At 38.5% G+C, this 24945-nt stretch overlaps 1 protein-coding gene across 21 annotated transcripts in view; it reads left to right on the top strand.

The window, feature by feature from the left end:
* The window catches only part of BAZ2B (bromodomain adjacent to zinc finger domain 2B), a 150979-nt gene that overhangs the window by 39590 nt on the left and 86444 nt on the right, over nucleotides 1-24945 (top strand). For 16 of the 21 annotated variants that reach the window (XM_074596142.1, XM_074596140.1, XM_074596139.1 and 13 more), the window contains exons 2-3: nucleotides 1709-1751; nucleotides 21377-21577. The gene's annotated coding sequence lies outside the window, so the exon portion shown is untranslated. Of the gene's footprint in view, nucleotides 1-1708; nucleotides 1756-21376; nucleotides 21578-24945 lie in introns of all 21 variants that reach the window. The other 5 variants (XM_074596138.1, XM_074596128.1, XM_074596123.1 and 2 more) reach the window with 2 other exon arrangements.

The following is a 24945-nucleotide window of genomic DNA, read 5'->3' as shown; positions in this document are numbered from 1 at the left end:
TCAGCTAATACAGTAAATACCACACCAGATTAAATATGACTTTGTTTTCTTTGTTTTCCCCTTTGTGAGGGACAGTACAGGGTTCTAGTCAGCCAGCATGACTGTTGAGAGAGTTGCAAAACACGTATTTTCTTTTTTAAGCTTTTCCTCTCTCAGATGCTTTGGTCCCACTTTTTAAATGGCGTAGCTACTGTGTCATATCTCTTTTCATCACTTCCCTCTTTCTGGTCTAGTAGATTGGGGTTCGTTTTTTGGTGTTTTCAAAGCATGGTGGTAGCATAGAGAAGGGAAACAGCAATGTTTTTATTCTCCTTGGGAGAACAAATGTCATTTCTTTCCTGTATACGTTGATGATGTTGCCACTGACTGTTATGAGGAACTGCTCGTTCCTGTCTGTCCATTGACACGGGAGAAAAATACCTATTGTTTTCCTGGCAGGCCAAGAAGTGTAGTTTGACAGTAGGGGCCATAATAAACAAAAAAGCAATTGTTGGTATTAATGCTCATGTGTTACAGGTTGTAACTTTTAAAAAAACTATGGCTGCTGTTGATGTAATTATCTACCTAGATTTTAATTGTTACTTAGCTTACTTAAGTCTGTAAAAGAAGTTCTTACTCATGTAGATGGCTGAAGTTTGGTTGGTTTGTGTAAAATTATTAGTATGTTTTCTTCACTGTGCCACTGTGAGATAGGCCAGCTTTATGCTCCTGTCAACGTGATGCTGTAGAAAAAATTCTAGAGTAAAAGCACCCATTTTTCTGCATATTTGTTTTTTTTAAAAAGCGTTCACTGTAAAATCAATGCCTGAAACTACAAAAGAAACCAACCCTGAAATGCCGTTTTACCGCAGCATTTTTGATATGTAGGCAATTACACATATTTGCTTGGTTAAAATTGTCTATCAATGTAGCTGATAGAGCATCTACAAGCTTTGTGTAGCAAGTATATATTTAGTGCTACAGAAGATACTTCTAAAGGATCAAACTGTAAAATTTCAATGAGTCTTTAAAAAAAAATTATTAGAAAACCCCAGCAATACCAGATTCCTAACATTTTCCTAAAGTGGTTGTATTCCAAATGTTGCATCTGTTATGCTGTTTTCTATTTTCTATAAAGTGTGTATGAACTATGTGTTTAAAAGAACTTGATATACCCAGGGGAAAAAAAAAATCTGGGAAGTAAACAATCCAAAGAAGTGTTCAAAAAGTGGATTTTGTACTGACCTGGAGATGCTTCTGAATTCTCCTAGCCATAAGGAGAATTTGAAATCCTCATGCTAGAGAGCATCAGTAATGGTCTGAAACTCTGGTTCCGTATAAACAAAATTGAAAATTCGCATTGATTTCTGCGAGGCTAGAATTCTTTTTGCATTTTAACAGAAAGATTCCTTTGACTTCCTGTGAACATCAAAGGGGAACACACTGTACTGTATCATTCACGATTTAATAAAGGTAAAATGGGTATGTGTATTTAAACAGCTGGTTGCAAACAAAAAGTGTGATTACATAACGTTTGGCTTAAACTGCTCTTGTTTTAAAGGCTTCATATCTGTCTGTGGGAAACAAAGTGTTTTTAGTACACTGAAAATACTTCACGGATGTGGGGTTTTCTGAGAAATTTTACTGTTCTGTTTGATGTGTATGTCCTTGTAAAAGTTACTTGATGAAAAGGTGACTCAGCTGATCATGAATTGTTTTCTGTTTGCAGGTTACAAAAGAGCAATGTCACAGAATTGACTACATTCATCACAGTGAGTAAGACACAGCACTAAGCATTCTGATAATTTTCTGAGAAGCATGAATCATATAGGGAAAAGGAAAATGTTATGTATTGCATCCGGGTCCTGATTTCAGCAAGACATTGAGCATAGGCTTGACTAAGACTTTTAGATTCTTAGTCCATGTATGCGATTACTTGGTGACTTCAGGCTTAACTGTTGAGTAGGTCTTTAAGAATTAATGTCCATAACAACACTGTTATCATTCTTTCTGGATTTCTTTGTATGTAGGCTTGAAATATAAATATGATAGAATGTAATTTTAGTGTGTTGCACATTTTCAATATACTCTTAGTAGCTTTGATGTCCGATGTTACACAGTTTAGAGAATATTTAAAATTAATTGAGAGATTGAGAGTTTTGATTGCAAAACCCATTTTTGCAACTTTGAAAAGTATTTTGAGTAGTCAGAGAAAGTGTGTTATTTTGCTACACGATGAGCAAGAGTTATCTTGTTTTATTAATAGATAGCTTGCTAAACTGTTAGGAAATGAAGAATTTTGCATTCCCATCAGTTTGTTTGGTTTTTTCAGGGTAACTAAAGGAAAAGAAGTGTTTGTGTCCCACTTCAGTAGTGCTTTGCTTTAGACGAAGTTAACAGTGAAAACTAAAATAGAGATTTAAACAGAAATCCTGACTGGCTTTGCTTAGCTCATAGATGCAGTTTTCAGGCACACTTTTTTAACTTTTATTGTACTTCTGTCTGTCAGGTACATAAAGTAAGAGAGAAAAATCTGAAATAGATTTGAAAGGATTTTTCAAGTCTATTATTTTGGGGCTCCTCATATTAACCATCAATTCTTTGTACGCTTGTGATAATATACCCTGAAAATAGCAAATGACATATTTAAATTTGTAAAGACATATTTTATGTCCAGTAATGAGATATGTTGGTTAACAAGAGCCTTGTTTAGATCCCAGACATGATATTGTGTGATACAGTGGCGTCTTGACTTTAGTGTGACCTTAGTGACTTAGTAGTGACCTTCATGCCCTCGTCCGAGAGGTAACTTTACAATCAGTGAAGGTAAAATTTGCACTGACAATTTGGGGGTGGGGGGGAAGGCTAAAATCAATTATTTTGCTTGCTGATTAAGATAATTTGATAATTTTTAAGACTAAATTTAAAAGACTCAGGTTTTAAAGTACTCCTTCAAATATACAGTTGCACACTTTCTGTACGGTGCAGAAAGAGAAGCTATTAAAACCACTGCATGTGACTTAAAACAGTATTTATGGAAATGGTGAGAGCACCAACACGTGCTGAATTCAAAGAACGAATAGGTTCTTAAGGAGAGAGCAGATCTATTAAATAGGAGGAATCAAGTGAATTAAAGGTCAAAAGAACAGTTTTCTAGTGAACAAGTTGCTTGGCAGGCAGTGGTATGAGAGCAGGTTAAGGGTGGGAGGTAAGATAGCCTGCTATTTCAAAGTGAGGAGCAGCAATTGGAGCCAATTTAAAAAAAAAAAAAAAAAGAAGAAAGGGGGGCAGAAATGGGAAAGTCATTAAGTAATTTGCAATAATAGACACAAATAGGAAGGATTTCTAGGATTTAGAGTTTACTTGTAGGCGTCAGACATTGTGAAACTTTTCTCTAATATAGTAGTATACTGCCAGTTTTAATGAAAAAGCTTTCTTTTTATAAAAGCTGAACCCTGTTGGGTTTTTTTTGTTAATGAGGTAATGTTTTTGGTTTGTTTTTTTTTTTTTTTTTTTTCTGGGATGTACTGAAAGACTGCTACGTTCACAGCCTCCCTGTGTCTCAAGAAAGACATTGAAACTTCCTAGAAGAAGCTTCCGGTTTTGCGGGGTGTGTGTGTGTAGTATGTAATTAGTTTTAAACATTACTTGTATCTTGGGTGTAAAAAAGCTAAACCTGCTAACTTTGACTTGTGAAATCTTATTTTAGAAAAAAATTAGTCCTTTTCCTTGGGAAGGAGATGCAATCCCATTGAGAACACAGCTATGAAGAATCATAGAATCATAGAATGTGTTGGGTTGGAAGGGACCTTTAAAGGTCATCTAGTCCAGACCCCCCCTGCAGTAAGACGGGGCATCTTCAACAAGATCAGGTTGCTCAGAGCCCCATCCAGCCTGGCCTTGAATGTCTCGAGGGATGGGGCCTCCACTCCCTCTCTGGGCAACCGGTGCCAGTGTCTCACCACCCTCAGTGTACAGAACGTCATCCTTATGTCTAATCTAAACCTGCCCTGCTCTAGTTTAAAACCATTGCCCCTCGTCCTATCGCTACATGCCCTTGCAAACAGCCCCTCCCCAGCTTTCTTATAGGCTCCCTTCAGGTACTGAAAGGCTGCTGTGAGGTCTCCCCAGAGCCTTCTCTTCTCCAGGCTGAACAACCCCAACTCTCTCAGCCTGTCACCATAGGAGAGGTGGTCCAGCCCTCTGATAATCTTCGTGGCCCTCCTCTGGACCCGCTCTAACAGGTCTATGCCCTTCTTGTGCTGAAGGCTCCAGAGCTGGACACAGTACTCTAGGTGGGGTCTCACGAGAACAGAGTAGAGGGGGAGGATCACCTCTCTGGATCTGCTGGCCATGGTTCTTTCCACGCAGCCCGGGATGCGATTGGCTTTCTGGGCTGCAAACACACATTGTTGGCTTATGTCCAGCTTTTCATCCATGAGTACCCCCAAGTCCTTTTCCACAGGGCTGCTCTCTATCACATTGTCCCCCATCCTGTATCGATAATGACGATTGTCCCAACCCAAGTGTAGGACCTTGCACTTGGCGTTGTTGAACTTCATAGGGTTTGCTCGGGCCCACCTCTCTAGCTTGTCCAGATTCCTCTGTATGACATCCTGTCCCTCTAGCACATCGACCGCACCACTCAGCTTAGTGTTGTTGGTAAACTTGCTGAGGGTGCACTTCATCCCACTGTCTGTGTCATTGATGAAGATGTTGAACAGCAAGAAATACAAGAACAACCATTGCTCAGGTTGAAAATTTCTCTGTCACTTTTCTGAATGCTCAAGTGTTACGAGGGCTCCTTCATCTGTAATATTTTGGGAGTTATTACCCACAAACAAGTCTAGATCCTACTTTGAGGGGCAGTTTTCCCCAGACCTGTAAACACGGAATGAGAGCTGCGAGGTGGCTGCAGGTGACATGTGTTACTCTGTGGAACAATCAGGATGAATACTGAACCAAAAAGTACCTTATTCAGTAGAATGAGAAGAATGCTCCTTAAATGGCCAAGTTGGCATGCATAACTTTTCTCCCTTTAAACGTGCAATTGGAGAAGAACAGGAGGAACTTATAGAAGGATTTGTGCTTTTTGATCAGTTTTCCCTTTGGCCTTAAAAAATAAAGGGAAAGAATAGCCGGGTGTAGACCTCTCTCTCAACAAGCTTATTTTTAGAGCTGATTGTTTGTACTGACTCAGTGTACCAGTTTATTCTGCTTCTGTGTTTATTGCCAACTGTAAGTTACTTAATCCTTTTGTGAGGGATGAAAAATGTCAAATCTCTGAAAAAGAAGAAAAAACACATCCTTAGTCATCTCTAAAATTTTTGTGGGTGCAGCCAATTCTTTAGCCTACAGAAGATGCTTCCTTTGTTATGATGCAGTAACAGTCCTTCCATCCAAACAAAGAAATGGCACTTCAGTATGCATTCTGTTGCAACAAATAGGTTGCTCAAGGGAGAACTCAAAAAGATTAAGAAAAACGTCAAGGAGTAATTCCTTGTACTTTGTGGGTGTTTTTTTTTTTTCTTTTCTGTTAAAAGTCATGCCATTTTAGGTAAGATGTTCTTGGGGATACTAATTTCTACTCCCAAAATACAAAATTGTTTTCATTCCTGATGATGACTCTTTATTTGTTCAAAAGGTGGCGGTGGTGAATTCTAACAGTACCACTTTACCTGTGGAGACAGAAAGAATGTAGAATGTTGACACAGTACTTGAAAATTATGCAGATAATACTTTCTAAAATTTTTCTATATCGTTTTAACAATTTATTAATGAATATAATTAAACAAGTGATTTAAAAGTAAAAGATCAGCTGAGCAGAAGGCTGAACAAAACTTTCTAGAGAGTTCATGTAGAGTTAAGAATAAAGGCCTCAGAATTTGGCCAAAATGGTGATGACAAGTTACGTTTATCAGAGATGTTGCTGTTACAGGAATACTAGAGTTGGTGTATACTGGTTAGCAGAAGAATCTCTGTAGGTGAGATCTACACTTAAGTTTTTTCCATTTCTGAGGGGGAGAGTGGAGGAGAAAAAAACCACCTGAAGCAAAGAAGAGGAAGATGTTAAAGGATTCATAAATCATGCTTTCTACGGAAAGTAAAAGTAAGGATTTGACAGGTTTTGAAAACTACCCAGTTTCTTTTCACAGTAGCAAAGTATGCATTGGCCTAATTTGAATTGGTGACTTGGAGCGTGAAGGTGAATAACAACAGGAAAAATACTTGAGTTTTATCGCTGTCAGACCCAGGAAGGATTTTGTATACTTGAATTACTGGTTCTAAAATATAGAAGCAAATTACCAAGAAAAGGACTTCTTACATGAAACTTAAGTGTGTGTAAATAGTAGCCTGTTTGCAAACTAAATAAAAACATAAGACTTGCAGAAACATGCAAGTTAGGCACACATCTTGCTTCTTTTTAAAACCATGTGCTTTATTTATCACTTGTCAGCTGCTATGTCTCAGAACAAAAGAAATTGCACAAAAAAAGTGACTGTTAAACTGTAAGTGAAATTTGATAAGAAGTCTGTGAACTGGCAACTAACTATGGGTAACAAAGTGGAACATTCTGTACAGAGCGGTGAGGGGGAAAGAAAGAAGGAAAATTCGGTGAACTGGGGTTAACAAAAATAGTTCTAGGATTCTAAGGCAATTTGAGTGTATCATTAGCTCCATCCCCACAACTGTTCCCATTCTTATTGTCAGAAGTTGGCTTAAGCATGTAGATACATAGCTGAAGTTACCTTTTTTCCTTGTGTAAATACTCAAAAGGATGCAGAAAATTCATGTGAAGGTGCATTTGGCTATGGAAAAGGAATCTTTGGTTTTATATCCTCCCCAAACAATTCTGGGGAGGGACTCTTGATCAGGGAGGGGAGCTATAGGATGAAGGGGAACGGTTTTACACTGAAAGGGGGGAGATTGAAATGAGATATTCTTTACTCTGAGGGCGGTGAGCCCCTGGCCCAGGTTGCCCAGAGAAGCTGTGGCTGCCCCATCCCTGGAGGGGTTCAAGGCCAGGTTGGACGGGGCTTGGAGCAACCTGGGCTGGTGGGAGGTGTCCCTGCCCAGGGCAGGGGGTGCCACTGGCTGGGCTTTAAGGTCCCTTCCAACACAAACCATTCTATCATTCTACAAAAAATGCTGTTCATTGCTTGTAGTAATAGTATTTGAAAAGTAACGGTTTGGGGTTTTTTTGACAGTGTAGGTGGATGGTACAGTTGGCAAGCTTAGAAAAAAATACAAAAGCTTCTATAACAGACCATCCCCCAAAGAAAGTGAGAATTTACTTCCTTCATACCTGTGTAACACCTGCAGATATAATTAAATCTTCAGTATAATAACAACAATTAACACTGACTAAGAAACTAAAAATAATACTATTTTAATGGTTTTATGTGCTTACAGTAATTATACAGAGTGTAAATAAAAGGCAGAAGGCAATTACACCTTTTTTCCACTTATTTTTGCATAGTTATTTTTAGAAAATCATCTTATTAAAAATCAAAATAAAAGTAGTTTAGTGCTGTATATTGCTGATTTGTCTGCAGACATGGTCATTGTGTATGTACGTGTATAAGCTTGCTTGTATGTGTATGTTTAGATTTATTTGTCAAGGAGAGCAATTTAACATACTAGATAAAACAATTAAGGAAGTAATATTTCAAAATTACAGAAAGTTTCCAGGAAAGAATTAATAAACTAGGTATTTCTCTGTGGAACACCTAGTTTTATTACAGTTTTCTTTTAAATGAATAGATTACATTTGATGTCTTACATTTTGTAATAGGAAGGCAGTTTTAAACAAACCAAACCCACTACTGACACAACTACTGTAAGAGTTACTCCCAACTGTTTTAATGCTGCTGCTGTAAACCAGATTTAATAATGGTTATTTGCTGAATGGGTTAAAGAGCAGATTTTGATTATGTATTGTCAGTCCGTGATTAGCATCTGTTAGGAGGAATAAGTGGTTTATTAAGCTTTACTGTACAGATGGCAACTGGAGGAGCTCAGATGTAAATTGAATTTTTGGTAGTATCACTGTATTGTTAAGACCAGCTGGCTTTATCTTTGCGATAGCAGTGATCCGTTTGCACAAAAAATGTTTTGGTTGTTTACAGTTACTTCAAAAGTTTAAAAGTTCAGAAATCTTTCAAAGTACATATGATTAGATAAGAGTTTTCACTCTGTTTGCTTTGGCTTTCTTATAGAAAGAAGCGTTACTAGCATAGTGTTCTTAGCATTTAAATACAAAGCTTAGTCTGCCTAGGGAAATGAGAAATATTATTTCTAACTAAATTTCAGAGGCTTAATATACAGTAGCTTTGTTACTGTAAACTTAGATGGTTTTGTTAAGAAGACATTTCTAGTCAACTATTGAAAAGATAATTTTCCATATGTAAATTGATGCAGCCTTATCTTTTAAATCTAAGTCTTCAGGGACTTTTCTGCTGGTAGCTAATCTGAGTATTGTGTTCCTGTTTCAACTAGAAAGCTGCTTTTAGTAGGACTTCACCAAGTCACCACAGGAAAGCTCCCAAAAGTGTGGTCTGGGTAAGGGTTAGAAGTTCAAGGAGGGAGGCATATTGAATGTGGGCTTTTTTTATTTGTTGTTACCGGAATTCATAATATTACTGTGATTCATGTGATGTTTCATTTTATTCTTAAATTCTTAAAAATCCTTAGGCAAACCTAAATTTGCTTTATTTAGTTTCTTTTCTGACCTTAAGGTAAGTTGCAAATCCTGTGGTAATAAAGAAAACGTGAAACAGTGGAATCAAAAGAATCAAAACTAGAACGCGATTGGGATCCTTAATTAAACAAACAATGAGAGTTCATTTTTTAAGTGACAACTGGAAGAGCTTAGATGTCTGTTTATTTGTGAGAAACTGCTGTGAAAACAGAACAGGTTGGTAACTGGGAGCGGCATACTGATCAGCATCTTTCTTCCGTCATGTGTAAGAGGCATAAGGCCATGGCTTATTCTTGATTTGTGGTGGTAGCTCTTTTCTTCCTTTTCTTCCATTGTAGCATCGGTAGTCCTTAGATGTTTACTAATTTATCTTAACAGTGGGTGAATACAAGATTTCTTTCAGAAATGTTTGCCTAGCAGGAGAGGTGGGGCAGTAGCTGGAAGGGCACTGGGGTTTTGGTAGCAGCAGGCTGACCATGAGTCAGCCATGGGCTCCTGCAGCACAACAGGCCAGCTGCATCCTGGGGGTACTGGCCAGTGGGCAGGTAGCAGCCTGAGGAGCCATTCCCACTGCCTTCTGAGACTGCATCCAGAGTGCTCTATCCCACTGTTGAGGTCCCCAGTGCAAGAAAGGTAGTGACATACGTTCAGTGGGTCCAGTGGCTGGCTACCAAGATGAATAGGGAACAAAACCGCATGCTATAACACAGATATGTGAGAGAAGGTAAGGTAGTTACCTCAGGGAAGGTAATGGCTATCTTGAGCTGCCTAAAAGGTGTTAGAGAGAAGAAAAGTCAGATTCTTCTTGGATTCATACAATGAAAAGAGAAGAGGCAAAAGACACAAACTATGCAAAGGGAAAATTTGATTAGATAAAGGGTAAAAATTCCTGAGAATGGAAGGTGTCAAACTACATGAGCTGGCAATGTGTGCTGGCAGCCCAGAAAGTCCCCTGTACCCTGGGCTGCATCCCCAGCAGCGTGGGCAGCAAGGCGAGGGGGGCGATTCTGCCCCTCTGCTCCACTCTGTGAGACCCCCCTGCAGCACTGCCTCCAGCTCTGGGGCCCCCAGTACAAGAAAGATGTGGACCTGTGAGACTGGGTACGGAGGAGACCATGGAAATGGTCAGAGGTCTGGAGCCCCTCTACTGTGAGGACAGGCTGAGAGAGCTGGGGGTGTTCAGCGTGGAGAAGAGAAGGCTCCGGGGAGACCTGATTGCAGCCTTTCAATATATAAAGGGGGATCATAAGATAGATGGAGAGAGACTTTTTACCAGGGTGTGTAGTGACAGGACAAGGAAATGGTTTTAAACTGAAAGAGGGTAGGTTTATATTGGACATAGGTAAGAAATTCTTCACAATGAGGGTGGTGAGACACTTAACAGGTTTGCCCAGAGAACTCATGGATGCCCCATCACTGGAAGTGATCAAAGTCTGGTTGGGTTCAGCAGCTTGACCTAGTCCCTGCCCATGGCAGGGGCGTTGGAATAGGTGATCTTTGAAGGTCCCTTCCAACTCAAACCGATCTGAGGTTCTATGAAACGCTGAAATGGGTGCCCAGAGAGCATGCAAAATCTGCATCTTGTTTACTGGAGAAGGCTCTGAGCAACTTGATGTAACTTTGAAGTTAACCATGCTTTGAGCAGGAGATGGGACCAGATGACCTCTCTAAGATCTTTCTAATCTAAAAAACTTTGTGATTCTATCTTCACTAGAATGTTCTGAATTATTTTACTTTTCTTCCCCTTCGTCTCTTTCTGCCTAGGATATTTAAAGGAGGAAGGTAGAATTAGAAAGAGGCAGTTGAGTCAAGTCAGTACATCATAGCAGGGAATATGTGGTGGAAGATAGCTGCTGGTGTGCAAGGCTGAGAGGTATTTGATTTCCAACAGCGACTGACTCTTGTTTTTTCCCCTGCCCTTCCACATCCTCAATGAGATCTTTCTTAGGGTAGTGCTGTATCCCAGGTCTGGCCGTGCTTGAGTAGCTTACCTTGGTTACCTCCTTAGCTCTGCTGCATTGTAGTACATCCTCTCAAAGACTTATTCCTTTGCTTTTCTATTGTGTCTGGTTTTCCACAGTTTTGGAACAATTGTCTTAAATTTGGATGCAGCATAGTGCCCTTCTTCAGATTTGACTCCTAGGCTCAAAAAACAGTGAACGATGAAGTGCTGGTCTGTACTTGAGAGAAGTATGTTTCATGCAGATGCTTCCTTGTATTCTGTAGTTTGCCAAACCACATTAACACCACTAAAACCCCAAAGTAATTCGCTAGTGGTAATGAGGAGAGGGGTAGGGGTAGTTGAATTGCAGATGAGATAAGAAAGGACCGAAATGTATATCGATAGCAGGTGGAAAATTGAGCAGATTTGGTGGTTTTTTTTTTTTGTTTGGTTAGCTTTGTGTTTGATTTTTTTTTTTTGTGAGATGTGATATGAGAGCGTCAGGTGAATACCTGTAAGTCATAAAATAACCGTATTTGATGTATATCCCTGTGTATCTGATCCTACCCTTTCTAAGGCAAGCACAAAGATAATGCCTGAACAAGTACAACTTTATATGGCAGTCTAGCCAAGCCCTGGTGTGATTTAGCCAGGGAAATTCACAGAATCATAGAATCGTTAGGGTTGGAAGGGACCTTAAAGATCACCTAGTTCCAACCCCCCTGCCATGGGCAGGGTCACCTCCCACTAGACCAGGTTGCTCAGAGCCCCCTCCAGCCCGGCCTTAAAAACTTCCAGGGATGGGGCTTCCACCACCTCTCTGGGCAACTAAGGAGTCCCTCACCAGCTTTCTTGGAGGCCCCCTTAAGATATTGGTAGGCCACTATAAGGTCTCCTCGGAGCCTTCTTTTCTCCAGACTGAACAACCCCAACTCTCTCAGTCTGTCCTTGTAGGAGAGGTGGTCCAGCCCTCCGATCGTCCTCGTGGCCCTTCTCTGGACGCGTTTCAGCACATCCATATCTTTCTTGTAGTAGGGGCTCCAGAACTGGACGCAGTACTCCAGGTGGGGTCTCATGAGAGTGGAGTAGAGGGGCAGAATCACCTCCCTCAGCCTGCTGGCCACGCTTCTCCTGATGCAGCCCAGGATATAATTGGCATTCTGGGTTGCTAGTGCACACTGACGGCTCATGTTGAGCCTCTTGTCCACCAGCACCCCCAAGCCCTCTTCTTCAGGGCTGCTCTCAAGCCAGTCACTGCCCAAATTGTATGGGACAATGTGTTTTTGGGGATGAAGAGATAGTTTTTATATACAGGTTTAGAAAATGATATTATAAGTAAGATTGTAAAATACATACTTAACAGGTGTTATGAAGTAAGTTTTCATAAAATTGCTTGCAAGTTTTGTCTAGTGTTCAAATATTTTGCTCCTGTATGTTTAACATATTGATGGTTTGTATAGCTATGCGATCGTATGTCTTTACATATATATTTTTAATACAAAATAGTTTCTCCTGTGATCCAGTTTCACTGTAAAATCAAGCTGCAAGTTTGTGTGTTTAAAAATTATTCTAGTGTACCAGCATCTACCCGAATTTCAAGACTCCAAAAGTTGCTATCAAGGAATACATTCATTAAAGTCATGTTGTGATGAGCGTGATGATAGACTGTGTATTCTCATACTTGATGGAGAGCGTGTGTGTGTGTATGCATGAAAATATAAAATTGGTTGTATCGATCCGTGTATAATCTCTCTTATCTGAGGGCCTAATTCTTTAGATATTCATTCAGTAAGGCAGGATTCGGTTTCCTTTTTTTTCCCAGCTCTAACCTTGGTGGTTTTTTTCTTTAATCAGTTTTTATATACATCAGGAGATGCAGAGCTTAATGTAGTTTTTTTGGTTTAGTGAAGCTGAGTTAGTTTATTCTGTGTGGTGGTCTGTAATAAGGATCTTACTAGGCATGTTTTGTTCATTTGTAAAAGAAAAAATAAATCGACATTGTGTGCGTGTACGTTATGTAAATACAGATTTTAAAATAATCAGATTTTCTAACTGTTCTCACATATTTTGTCAATATTTGAAAGGTTTTCTTTTTAGGTTTTCCAAAGGTAATTTATTTAAAACAAGCCCAGCAATGAAACACATATAGAACTTAGAGTTATAATATTCTTGCACAATTGAGAAGTAGTAAAGAAATGGTATGTTAGAGCACAGCACAAATGCATGTCAGTTGGATAAAGCATGGCCTTAGCGCTTGCAGAGGGGTTATATGTATCATCTGTGTTAGACATATTACAGAGGTGATGTCAAGGTGAAAGCAGACTTGCAGAATGGTTGGAAATCATTTGATATTCTGACTCTGAGGCTGTAAATGGCTCTGTAGCAGATGGAGTCTTTGTCAAGGAAGAAAAATGGCAGCTCTGGAACATCATAGATGTTTTTGCTTAGCAGCTCAGCACATAGGCTGTGACCTTCCAGTGTTCAGGAGTTCTTCCTGTGCCTTAATAAATTGTCCTCCACTTCTATTCCCTAAAAGTAGATAAATAGCAGTCATCACAATTCAGTACAGCTTGGGGTATTTCATTATGAAAAAACATAAGCATGCTTCATTGCCAGATTTTTAAAAAGTAAGCATTGAAGGATGCTTGCCATTTTAGCATGAAGTGCCAGAAAGAGCTTTTAACTAAGCATTGTGTATTACTGAAAATAAAGGGGAGTGTGTTTGTGTGCACAGGTATGACTACTAGTACAGCACAATACTAAAACTGTACATGTGAACTGTTAATTCTCTGGGTTATGATTTTAAACCTCAACAGAAAACACAGTAAATTGGACTGCGTTAATTTCTAGAATGTGTTCATACTGTGGGCATCTATATCTGTGTGATTTATTCCAGCAAAACACAGAATTTTAGACTATATATTGAAGAAGCTATTTCTGGTTAGTTCAGAGAGGATAAATATGGTTGATAAATTCAGTCTCATTTCTGAGTTCATGGTTTTTCTTCATTGATAAAAATTCAGGTATCTGTTAGGACCTGGTAGCATCTAATTCTGTGTACTGTTGATATATATGGTTTAATCTGTATTCTTCTGTGAGGTTGAGTCTGTAGAACAAGGGTTCACTTTTATCTGTAGAGTAACTGGTTTCTGTATTCTCGTTCCTATTAATGAAATTTGTGCCAGGTTGTTGTAGGTTGTGGAGTTTGATGTCCTGTACTTAAGATATATGGATGATTGCTTAGTGTCAACAGTTATGTACCAGAATCGCATATTTCATGTGTACAGTAAATCGGGGTATCTTAGTGTCTTTCTCATTTAATCATTTGAATTAGTGTTATATCCTTTAGTAGTTCTCTCTGTTCTTAGGTCCCGTATACACTAGTTTAATCCCTAATAAAACTGTTGGTGTCGGTTGTTGTAGTATATTACTTCAAGAGCCTATAACATCTTGTAGAAGATGCTCGATTGGACAGTTGACCTATCATACAGGGTAATAAGTCATTGTTAAAAGTGGAAGCATTTCACAACTATCACCTGACAGCCATACTCTTTAGCCTACTTGACAATTGTTAGAATTATAGAAAGCAATCACTGTTCATCACAGAAGAAAATAACCCAGCACTTTCAAGGGTCAAGGTTGTTGCGTTAGAGTCTCTTTCTTTCAAACCCTGGAGGTTGTATAGTCTTTGCTTTTAAAGGTGAGCCCACTGTAATTAACTGTGCCTCTGTCTATTCAGTTTCAGGCATTTTGAGATGTAATGTGGGTGGCTTTTTTGCAGAAGGACAAATGCTTTGTAATTGAAACAGAACCATTTTTGATAGCATGAGATTGAGAATAGTCTTCAGACATCTTTTTATTAGGACATCGTAATACATGAATGAGTGTAAGACTGCTTCATGTGACATATGCCTGGATGTTTATATCTTTAAAATTGAGAGAAGTGTAAGGAAGAATAAGGCCATGTGCTGTATGCTTTCAGCCATCAAAGCTCTCAATGACATGAGTGCTTGTTAACTTAAAAAGGAAGAATTGGCGCACATATGAAGAGAGTTTATGGAAATTTTTACGCTTTCAATTACTTACCTAGTTCATTATGTCCAGTATCTTGATGGTATTTTTCCTGGGTTGTATAGTGACAATTTGATACAACTGTCACCAGGGATGGTTTAGTCCATTTTCGGACACTTCATTATTTTTCTCCTCTATTTTTCAGCGGTCTCTTGTGCCTTCTGTTTCTTTGGTGTTGTGATGGCCATCATAACTACAGAATGACTTCCTTATGCCCTCAAGATAAAATGAAAAAATAAATTGCAAATTACTTTTCATTTATTCCAAAGGAGTTCTGTATGCAATTTTTGGTTTACTAAAAGTAACTAACTAATTTGCGATGTATTTTCATGGAATTAGGGTTTTGGAGTGTTAGTTGAAAAAGGAGAAAAACACAAACAACAAAACACACCTACCAAACAAGCCAGCAAACATTTATTTTCTACTGTTTTGATTAGTTTTTAGTATGACTTTAGAGCTTATCAACAATAATGCCAACTAGATACTGGCATTATAGTAACAATATCTTATTTGTATTATTTCAATTGAAAAAAATTGCAAAATGAGATCAGTGGGAAAATTTAGTGGGCTGCATTAATAGTTTTAGTAGTTTTGCAGTGAATTCAAAACATAGTTTTGATACTCTTGGAGCTAGCACTGTAAATCGGTTGCTCTTTTACCTATGAAGTATAAGGCAACATATATCCCTGCCTTACTAAACCAAAATCTGGTATTAGTATAAGGAGAGAGAAATGTCTTTTAAAATAATTTTTGTAATTTTTGTATTTTTATGGTCAGCTCTTAGTAGTAGAATAAATCATTCAGTATTCATCTTTTTTTCAGTAAGTGTTTTGTGTAACTGATATGTATGCTGCATGCCTGTACATACTGGTACTGAACCTGCTGGATTGTTTTGCTTGGTTTCATGATGATTTTGCATGTTTGTGCAGAGCAATTGCACTTTAAGTCATGTAATCATTCTAGATTCTGTTCCTGTTTAATAATTAGATAAACATAGAGGAGATCTTGAAAAATGTGTTGTTGTTGTATTAATTGGTGTGCAACTTTAGCTGTGAAAGTATAGTTTGTTCCAAGTGACACCCAATTTTTATTAGATATTCCTGCAGTTTTACAGAGAAAGAAAACTGCTTTGTCTCCTTAGCACCCATTGATTTTTCTTTCAAGGCTACGTTAACAATGCTGATAGAACCCATGCTATTAGTATCCACAGTTAGCAATAAGTAGAGAAATACGTTTTGTAAAGTAAAAAGTGTTGTACCTACAGTATTAACAAAGTATTTTGCAATATTGCTGTACTCGAAGCAGTGAAACCAGGAGGAGGACAAGATACTGAAAGGTCGAGGAAAAATGAGAGAAGGAACAAACGATGCAAAAAGAAAATGACACTGAGGTCTTGGTTTAATACATATGTATTCCAGGTTGATGGCTGATTTCATTAGCAAATCTCATTGTTATGCAATGTCTGTTCTTCTGCAGCAAAATGAATATTGTATTCTCAGAGGGTCTGCAAGTGTGTGTATGTGTATATTATTATGATGATAGATAAAGAATATATATTTATAGTTGTACTAATATCTTAAAACTTCTGAAAAATCTTTATATTTTCAAAATAATGTTATATTTCACTTTTCCAATTAAGTGGTAAATTAATGGTTATTTTCATGGAAAATAGCAGTTTAACCCTTTTTCCCTGTGCATTTCTTTGCCATGTTTGCTACCTATGTGATCTTTTCCCCAAAACAGTCAGTTTGACTAAATAACAGATAATTCTGAATTTACCATATTAAAAAAACCAAAACAACTATAAGAATGTTGATCTCTAATGCTTTTTTAAATGCACGACAGTAACGTATATACAACATTGAAACCAGCCTCATCTTAGTCTCAAATCTCATCAAACTTGAATCACTCTTTATATTTTAATAGAATATTCTGAAAAATATTGAAAAACTGTTTATTTTAAGATACCTCAGCCTTACTGTGAAATGACATGGGTTCATTAAGATACTGATGTGCTTTGGTTTCTTTTGTTTTCAAGTTGCTAGTTAAAATTACTGTTTCTGTAATACCAAGACATTTTGATAAACACAATATTCAAAATGAGAAGGAACACACGAGAAGGCTTTGATTCAGGAAAATTAAAAGGCACTAAAATTAATTAATCCAGGCATTTTTCTATGCTTTTTAATAATTTATCCATATATTAACTTTGTGGGGTCTAAATCGAGTCGCAAATGTATGAAATGATACTGAATAAATGATAATTTGGGTTTTTGAATAGTTTTGTGATTAATTTTAGGTAATGAGCCCTCATGAAGAATGATTTTGGATACTGTAGTGATGTAAAGAATAAACTGTTTTTCTGTGTTTTCATTTGAGTGACTTTTACATGCCTTGAAACAATTCTGTTCTTATTAAGGTTTTGTTAGAGATGTGTTTAGTAGTAGTAGAAGAATATGGCTGGCTCTTTCTGAGTGATTGTTCCGTAGTAGCTACTGTGTTTATTCCAATTCCAAGACACTATATTAAGGATCAAATTGATAGATGAAGCGTCCATGCATTTGGTAAATAATTCAATGAGGACCAAAGGGCCTTTAGAATGAAGCTAAATCAAGAGCGATATGACCAATATATGGGACCAGGATATGGAGGAGGTAGAACAAAGAGAAGATAGCTGCCTCTCTCGTCCCCCGGGGAAAAGGAGCCTCTTTCCCTTTGCTTTGGTAGGGCTGTAACCAGCATAAAGAGGTAGATTACTTAGCATCAGCTGATGGATTTTAAAGATTGGTTGGTTTAGGTTTTTTGGTGATGAGAAACTAGCTGAAATGAGATAATCTTGTCTTGTGCTACATCGTAATGTTTTCAAATGTGGAGACCAACTTCAGTGTCCAGTGTTGCGCTGCGTAACAGTGGAAGCCAAGAATGGACTCTGCAGTAGGGCACGTGGGCGAAAAAATTACATTGAGGCTTGTGAATGTTGTCAGAATCTAATTTATAGGGACACAATCAGGACTCATTTTTTTATGCCATTGTGTGAAGGGCTCTCGGGAGTCAAAGGTCGTTGAGACTTTCGGCACAGGCTGAGCCTGTGAGGAGGAAAGTTGGTGGTTTGGTGTGTCCACGTTGTGTTGTGTCACACCTCCCTCCCCTTCCCCCCGTTTGTAGTTTTAGGAGGAGGTCACTTTTATTAACTTGTTAATTTTTCTTGAGAAAAAAGATGATTTTGAAGTTCTTGTGTCCCACACGAAAAATTTATTTCTGTAAGTAAGGACTTGTCCCTTTTGTCCCCTCTTCATTTGTCCACGCAGCTAGTGTCAAAGGATTACAGCTAAAATTGCTAGAAGCAAGAGAGAGGCTAATATTCCATGTGAAACTTTCAGAAATAAATTTATTGATTTTTAATGCGCTACAGAGATGGCTGCAGGGGGTTCATACTCTCCAAAACCATTGCAGCAGGTTGCATGCACAGATGGTGCTGGATTTTAGGTATTGTGTTTATATTGATAAATGTTTACTATTTTAGGAAAGTGTTTCTGCTGTGAAGTAATCTGTATTTCTTGGCAATTTTGGTGTTTGCATCAAGGTATGATGCAAAATACAGATCTCTGGCTTTGTTGGCATTCAAACGAGGTTGCACAGAGATTCTGTGTTCTTCTCAGCTGAGCGTAAGCAACATTCATGGCTTAACTGCTTTTATATTTCTCTATCACATGGCAAACTATGAATTTTTAAATAAAAACTATTTTTGGAATAGAGCTACCTGAATGATATGGGTAGCTCTAGATAGGCTCAAATCCCTTTTCTGGGGTTGATACTTGTTTTTTTCCTACAGTGTTGAGAAAATTCTTACACTCACAGGTGGTGTGAGTCTTCTTGACTTTTCTTTGGCAGGCATCATAGCACACAAGGGCTCTGTGAGAAGCTGTTGATGGTTTTGTTTGGTTGGGGGTTTTTTTTGGTTTTTTTTTTTGTTTGTTTTTTTGTTTTTAAAGCACAGTAAAGTTTTTGGGTTTTGCATTTTCCTTATGACCACAGATATAATTCCCCTGGGGAGTGTTTGAAATCTCAATTAAAAAACCCCAACGCTTCAATATTTTACTTACTGCTACTGTATACGTTGTTTTTAAAATATTTTTAATGTTCTATTTGTTTTTCAACACACATATTTATAGCTAGACCCATGTTCAATACCCATATTTATAGTTAGAATTTGCTATATAGAAACTGGTACTCTTTTTTAAAAAAAAATCTCCCAGAAAGACAGTAACTGCTCAGTTGGGCTCCACAGGTTGATGTTGTGCCATTTTATGAGGGCAGGTGCTGATGCATATTTAAGACATAACTGGAGTAGTGATTTATTGTATCATATGTTTCAGTATGCTATTAGGCCTGGTTTATAAACATAATTTTTTCATGGATCTCGGGTATTGGACGCCAGTATTTTAGGAGCCTGTAGAATTTCTGTCTGAGAACATCACCTGCTGTGAATCACTAATTATTCTCTTGCTGACTAAGGTGGAGTAGTGGGTTGTAGTTCAGTATATTTAGCTTCTCTAATGGTTCCACTGGTAGAAAACAAATCCCTTTTCAGCACCTTGCACAGACTGTTATAGGGCTAGGGTCTGATTCACCTGGAGTTCAGAAACTAAGTTGTGGACCTCCTGTTTGGCTGCTTCTGTTGTCACATTTTTATTTCCCTCTTCTTCATTGCTGTCCCAATGCAAAACAGCCGTTCCACAGTAAATATTTTTCACATTATGAGCAACATGGATTGAAACAATTTTAGAAAAATCATCATTTATGAGCTAGTAGAACTAGCTAGTAGAACATGCAGAGCTATAGTACATGATTGTCCCTGAATCAGAGACTCAAATTCATTGTGGCTGTATTTTAGTGTGCAGATTTCTGGAATTAAGAATAATTCCCATGTTGAGACTTTAGATCATAATCTCCTAAATCTTGTTGAGAGCTTGTTTGCAGTGATACTAGTACCAAACTTACCCTGATTAAATACAATATGCGTGGCTTTTTAAAACTATTTTAAGACTGCTGCAAAGAGTTCTGCTGATACTCCTTGGCTTTGCAGAAGGCTTTTCTCATTTGATGGTTTGATTGTTGCTGTTTTCTTCAGAAACACTATGTATCGTTTCACAAGACTGCTTTTTTGGTAAGATGAGTAACAGTAGAAAACCAGATAAATGAAATGCCGAAGTTTTGACGTGATTTTACTTAAGGGAACGAGTTATATCTGAGTGCTTGATTGGGAAATTGTGGCTATACTAATTATATCTCTAATGAGCATGGCTTGCAGAAGTCCCACTTTGGCTGCAGAGATAGCTCTTGTTGCTGTGTCCTGGCTGTTTGGGGATGGCGGCACAGCGGAGCAGCTGCAGCCCTGTAGCAGGTTTTCTGGTGCAGGGACACCCTCGGCACAAGGAATCAATTGATCTGTCCCCTGCCCCTGCGTATTTCCTCTAGTCTGCAAATAATCTTTTATCGTGCTGCGTGCTGAAGTTCAAGCCTGTGTGCTGCTGTTTTAGGGCACTGTAGCAGTTTCACTTGCACCGACCTTTTGTGTAAGAAGTTGACTGCATTTATCCCTTAAAGAAATTCTGTCTTCTGTCAGTGGACCTAATACTTCAGTTGCTTAGGAGTAGCAAGTGTTTTCTCTGTGACTCAAGGATTTTTTTTGTGGGGAGTTGTTGTTTGTTGGGGTGTGGGGTTTTTTATTTTCTTTTTTCCTTTCAATTTTCATAGTAGCCTAGGGCCCTCTTCAGTTCCACTTTGAAAATCTGATTTTTAAACTGGAGCTTGTTGAAATTAATTTTTTTTAAAAGATTATGGGGAGGAAACAACTAGCTTTTCTCACTGGGTCACTGCCATGTGGTTAGTCCATGTGATTAATTTTTTTGAGGAGGAAAAGTGTTAGGCAGTCTTTTTTTTTTTTTTAAAGGCATTTGAATTTTTTTTTCTGTTAAAATTTTGTTCAGTAAGCTAATTCTGATAACTTCTGAATACTGCTAGTAGACTTCTTTGATTGTGCTTTTTTTGAGATTAATGCTTAAATTCTGAACACAGTGGTTAGCATTTGTTTTTCCCAGTTTCAGGTTTTTCCAGGGTTGATTCAGGTTATTGCTTCGTGGCACTTTCTCATACCAAGACAAATTTGTGAGCAGTTTGTTCTGGGGCGTGTATGTGTGTACATAAGCATAATTTAAAAGAAAAATAAAGTGTTTTGTTTTTTTTTTTTTTCTTGGGCTCGGCTTAAAGAAGAAAACAACCAAGTACGGCATTGATGCCTGTGTAACACCGTGGAAAACATTTCCTTCATGGTTCAGTTGTTTGGATGTTCTCTGCTACCTTGTAGCCTCATGTAATTAAATCCAGATGCGCAGGTAATGAGAGCTGCCGCCTCACCTGGGCTGGCTCTGCCTGCCTGAGCCGGTGCCTGTCGCGGGATCCCTGGCTCCGCCTGCATTCCCGATTGTTTACCAGGAAATCAAGATGTGTAAACTGCAGGAAGTACTGTTTGACCCTCTCCGACAGTATCTCATTACAATAATTGCTAATCTCTGAATAAGACAGCCATGTTTTGTGTGTAACACAGAGGGGAGGTTGTGGTAGGTTTCAGATGCTTCCTCAAATACAGCTTTGTTAAATGCTCACTTGAATTTCGTTTTCAGGGTAGCGTTTGACAATAGACATCTGGCGACCTTTGGGCTCAGCAGAGCTGGGGCACGATCTCACGCGTTTGTTCTTCCTTCTTGACTGAAGAAAAAAAAAAAAACCAACATCAAACCCACCACGGCTTGTTGTTTTGGAGTGCTGTCATTGCTCTGTAGCGACAGGATAATGGCTACCTCCTGATTAAACCACTCTCCACAGTAAGCTGTTTGTGTTCTGTATCTATTCGTCTGTAATGCCAAGTGTTCAGTGCTTTCCCTCTGTGCCTCCCTCCCTCCCTCCCTCCTTCTTCCCCAGGCTATTAGTTCGAAACTAACTTATAGATTTGAAACTAGTTTATAGATTCAAGAAAGAATATATAGAGTTGCAACTTTCATTTTTTTGATACTCTTAAGACAGGCAACTACTACTTTTTTGTAATGCTTTCTGACAGCAGTGATGAGCAAATATATCTGATTTGCATGAGACAAACATTAAAGTCTATTTAGGTGTTTAGATGACTAGTATTAACGTCATGAAAAATTCTGATGAATGCTCATTGGACAAATAGAGTGACATAAAATGCATGCATTTCATGCACATTATGAAGTATTGGTATTTTACAGCTTATTTTTATCACTTGCAGAACTCTTTCATGTCTAACAACTCAGTTTTCAAATAAAACAAAACAGCGATTTTGTAAGCTTTTCTTGTAGTTATTGGAAATTTTGTACTGTTTCTATATTTACTATACTTGATGTGTTATTTTTACTTTAAGTAATTTCGTGGCTCTTGCTGATGAGGACTGGGTGGGTGTGCAGCTATCACTTAGTGCACAGGTCCAGTTTTATTTTGCTCCAGAATATCAATCTAACAGATTTCATATTGTAACAATGGTGGCAGTGCATATTTGGTCTTACTCTGCTCTGTTAAATGGGTTTACAGTGATTTATTTTTTTAAGGTTGGTCTTATCTTACACTAGTAAAAATTGCACAGAATTTTCAATAGCATTGTACGCAACACGATAAGCATTACTGAAGTCCTATACCAGATAATACCTATGCGTGTTCTTGGTTATTTCGTGAAAGTTTAGAAAGGTGCTAAATCAAGTTTTGCAGTTCCGATATAAATTCATATTAAAGTAATATTGTGGTCTTGGTACCAAGTACTTCTGTAGTGAATTCCTAACAAAAATAATTTTCGCTCTTCAAAATGTCTGCTTCTCCTATTATCATATCTTACTATAGAAATAAAATTATATACAATTTCATTTAGTAACTGTGTTGACAGATACTGGAACTGAAAAAGAAATCTGGAGAAAAATTAGGATTCAGTGAAAAGAAATAAATATTTTCATAATAGATAGTTAAAAAAAAGATATTTCAAATAGCCATTATTAGCAAACTTGTAAAGTAGACAGCATAAACAAGAAATCTGCAGTTGGTCACACTATGAGAAAAATAAGTAGGTGAGGAACAGAGACAGTGTACCTGCAGCTTGGGGTAGAAAGATGCTTTTGGAGATTAGTTCACATGGGTTGTTACTTACAAAGAAAAGAGTGTGGGCAACAGAGTGGCCAGAGTGTGTAGATACAGGTTTATTTTGAGGGGAACCAGGCAGGAAAAATGCCACAGGGAAGAAAAAAAGAGGGATTCATTAATGTGTTAAAGGGCTTTTCTTCTCCAGTGGTAGTGAAGACCTGGATTTTGGAAACTGTTGATTTGCATTGTTTTTTCCCCAAAATACTTAGCCATGTATTCTGAGGATTACTGAGGATTAAGTGCCAGCCAGCAGTCTCTATGAAACTATGACCTTTTCATGTTGAGAGCATTAACTGCAAAATAGATGTTTCATGGGATGGCCTTAGGTTTCTTATGCGTGCTGCCTCCCTTATGAGCCCCTTTAACACTGGCTACTTAATTTGAAAGACCGGTGACCTAGTAGTACTGTTCTATACTAATCCCTCCTACAAAACAAGAATCTATTAATTATTCTCACAAAATACTGAATTGCTCCTATTACTAGATAAAATTTTATATAATTTCATGTTCTAAATAAATTACTAATGTGTTAATTAACAGTGTCCAAGAAATGTCCTAAATTGGGTGCCAGCAGAACACACGTATTGTCTTCCTGCAGGCTTGCACTCCCTCGCTGTCTGGCTGGCTGCTTGTTCCCCTGGCCAGTTTTTTGCAATGTCCTACAATCCAGGTGTTCTAGACATGTTTCCCTTGCTATTTTTAATCTTTTTGCATACTCCATCTCTGTAGAGGCTCTTAATCTCAAAGCTCAGTGCTTCACAGCAGAACTCATTGGCCCAAAAAGCTCCAGCCTGGGGTACGTGGCAGGGCTGGGTTCCCCTAATGCAGGATGGGCCCCGATGGGCACTGCGGCAGCGGCTGGTTCGTGGGCTGCCTTTGGTCCGTGTCTGTCCCTGTCCTGTGGAGAGGGAGGAGCAGGGCAGAGGGACACCGCTGCCCGGAGAGGGGCAGATCCTCACCCAGGGAGCAGCCCTTGGCCACCACTGGGCACTTCTTGCCAGCCTCCTGCTGAGTGGGGGCTGCTGAGGCTTCCCTCTTCCCACCTCACAAAACAGCTACGGTTCTGTCTGTTACTCAGACGTGACCGTGACATACCAGCTTGCCTTTGCAGAGTGCCTTTAAATTCTGAAATATGGCTTATGGGAATACTGCGTATCATTGCTAATCTTTAAATCATTACCAAGCTTTGCTAAGGAAACAACATCTGACACAGCTAAAATGGACTCCTGTATTTTAACTAGCATTCCCTAATAATGTAGGAAAACATAATGTTTAGCGTGTAGCTTTGTTAGAAGTGTGAAATTGAGATACATATTCTGACACGTACTTTTGTTTTTGTAGGTGGGAATATGGATGTTTTTTTATCATCTTTCTCTCCATATGTGGAAGTAAAAATGCACTCTGTCAGGTTTTTTATTTCTAACCACTTCCTTCAAGTGTGTAAATAACATTGAGATGTCAGATTTGCATCTGCTTGGTTTGTAAGAATAATATTGTGAATGGAGTCAGCAAGGATAGTCTTCTGACGTGGTAATAGCTGCTGTGGCTTCTGTTGAGGCTTGGTTTTTTCTTTGTGTCTTAAGAACCACAATATTATTCCTTCCAGTTACTCAGCTTAGGTAAACTTCAGTGGACTTTCTTTGTGTGTGTGTTATTTGTTTTGTTTTGCTTAAATGTCTGAATTTCTTAAAAAATCCTAATGCCTTTAAACCGGAAGAAACAATGAACAAATAACCTAAGAAAGATATTTTGGAAATGAGGGTGGATGCCAATGATGAAGCTGACTTCATTTGATGGCTAGCATAGCACAGAATACTTCCTTCTAGAACTGGTTCTGGGTTTCCAAAGAACTTCGGAGTGGAACAACGCGAAAATGTGGAAACCATTTATCTGTGTCTCAGCCCTGCTGCCTCAGGCTATTAGTGGGAACCATCGCATTCCTGCTAGATGACACCACAAGGTGCTTTAAGAGTTCGAAACTGAGGAACTGGCATCCCTCAATGAGAAGGTTTTTAGTTGAGGTGCCAAAACTCAATGATGACAGGCC

Source organism: Larus michahellis, chromosome 7, assembly GCF_964199755.1.
Source record: "Larus michahellis chromosome 7, bLarMic1.1, whole genome shotgun sequence".
In the NCBI taxonomy this organism is placed as follows: Eukaryota; Metazoa; Chordata; class Aves; order Charadriiformes; family Laridae; genus Larus; species Larus michahellis.
Note: the sequence above shows the minus strand (reverse complement) of the source record. Positions and strands in the feature narration are given on the sequence as shown.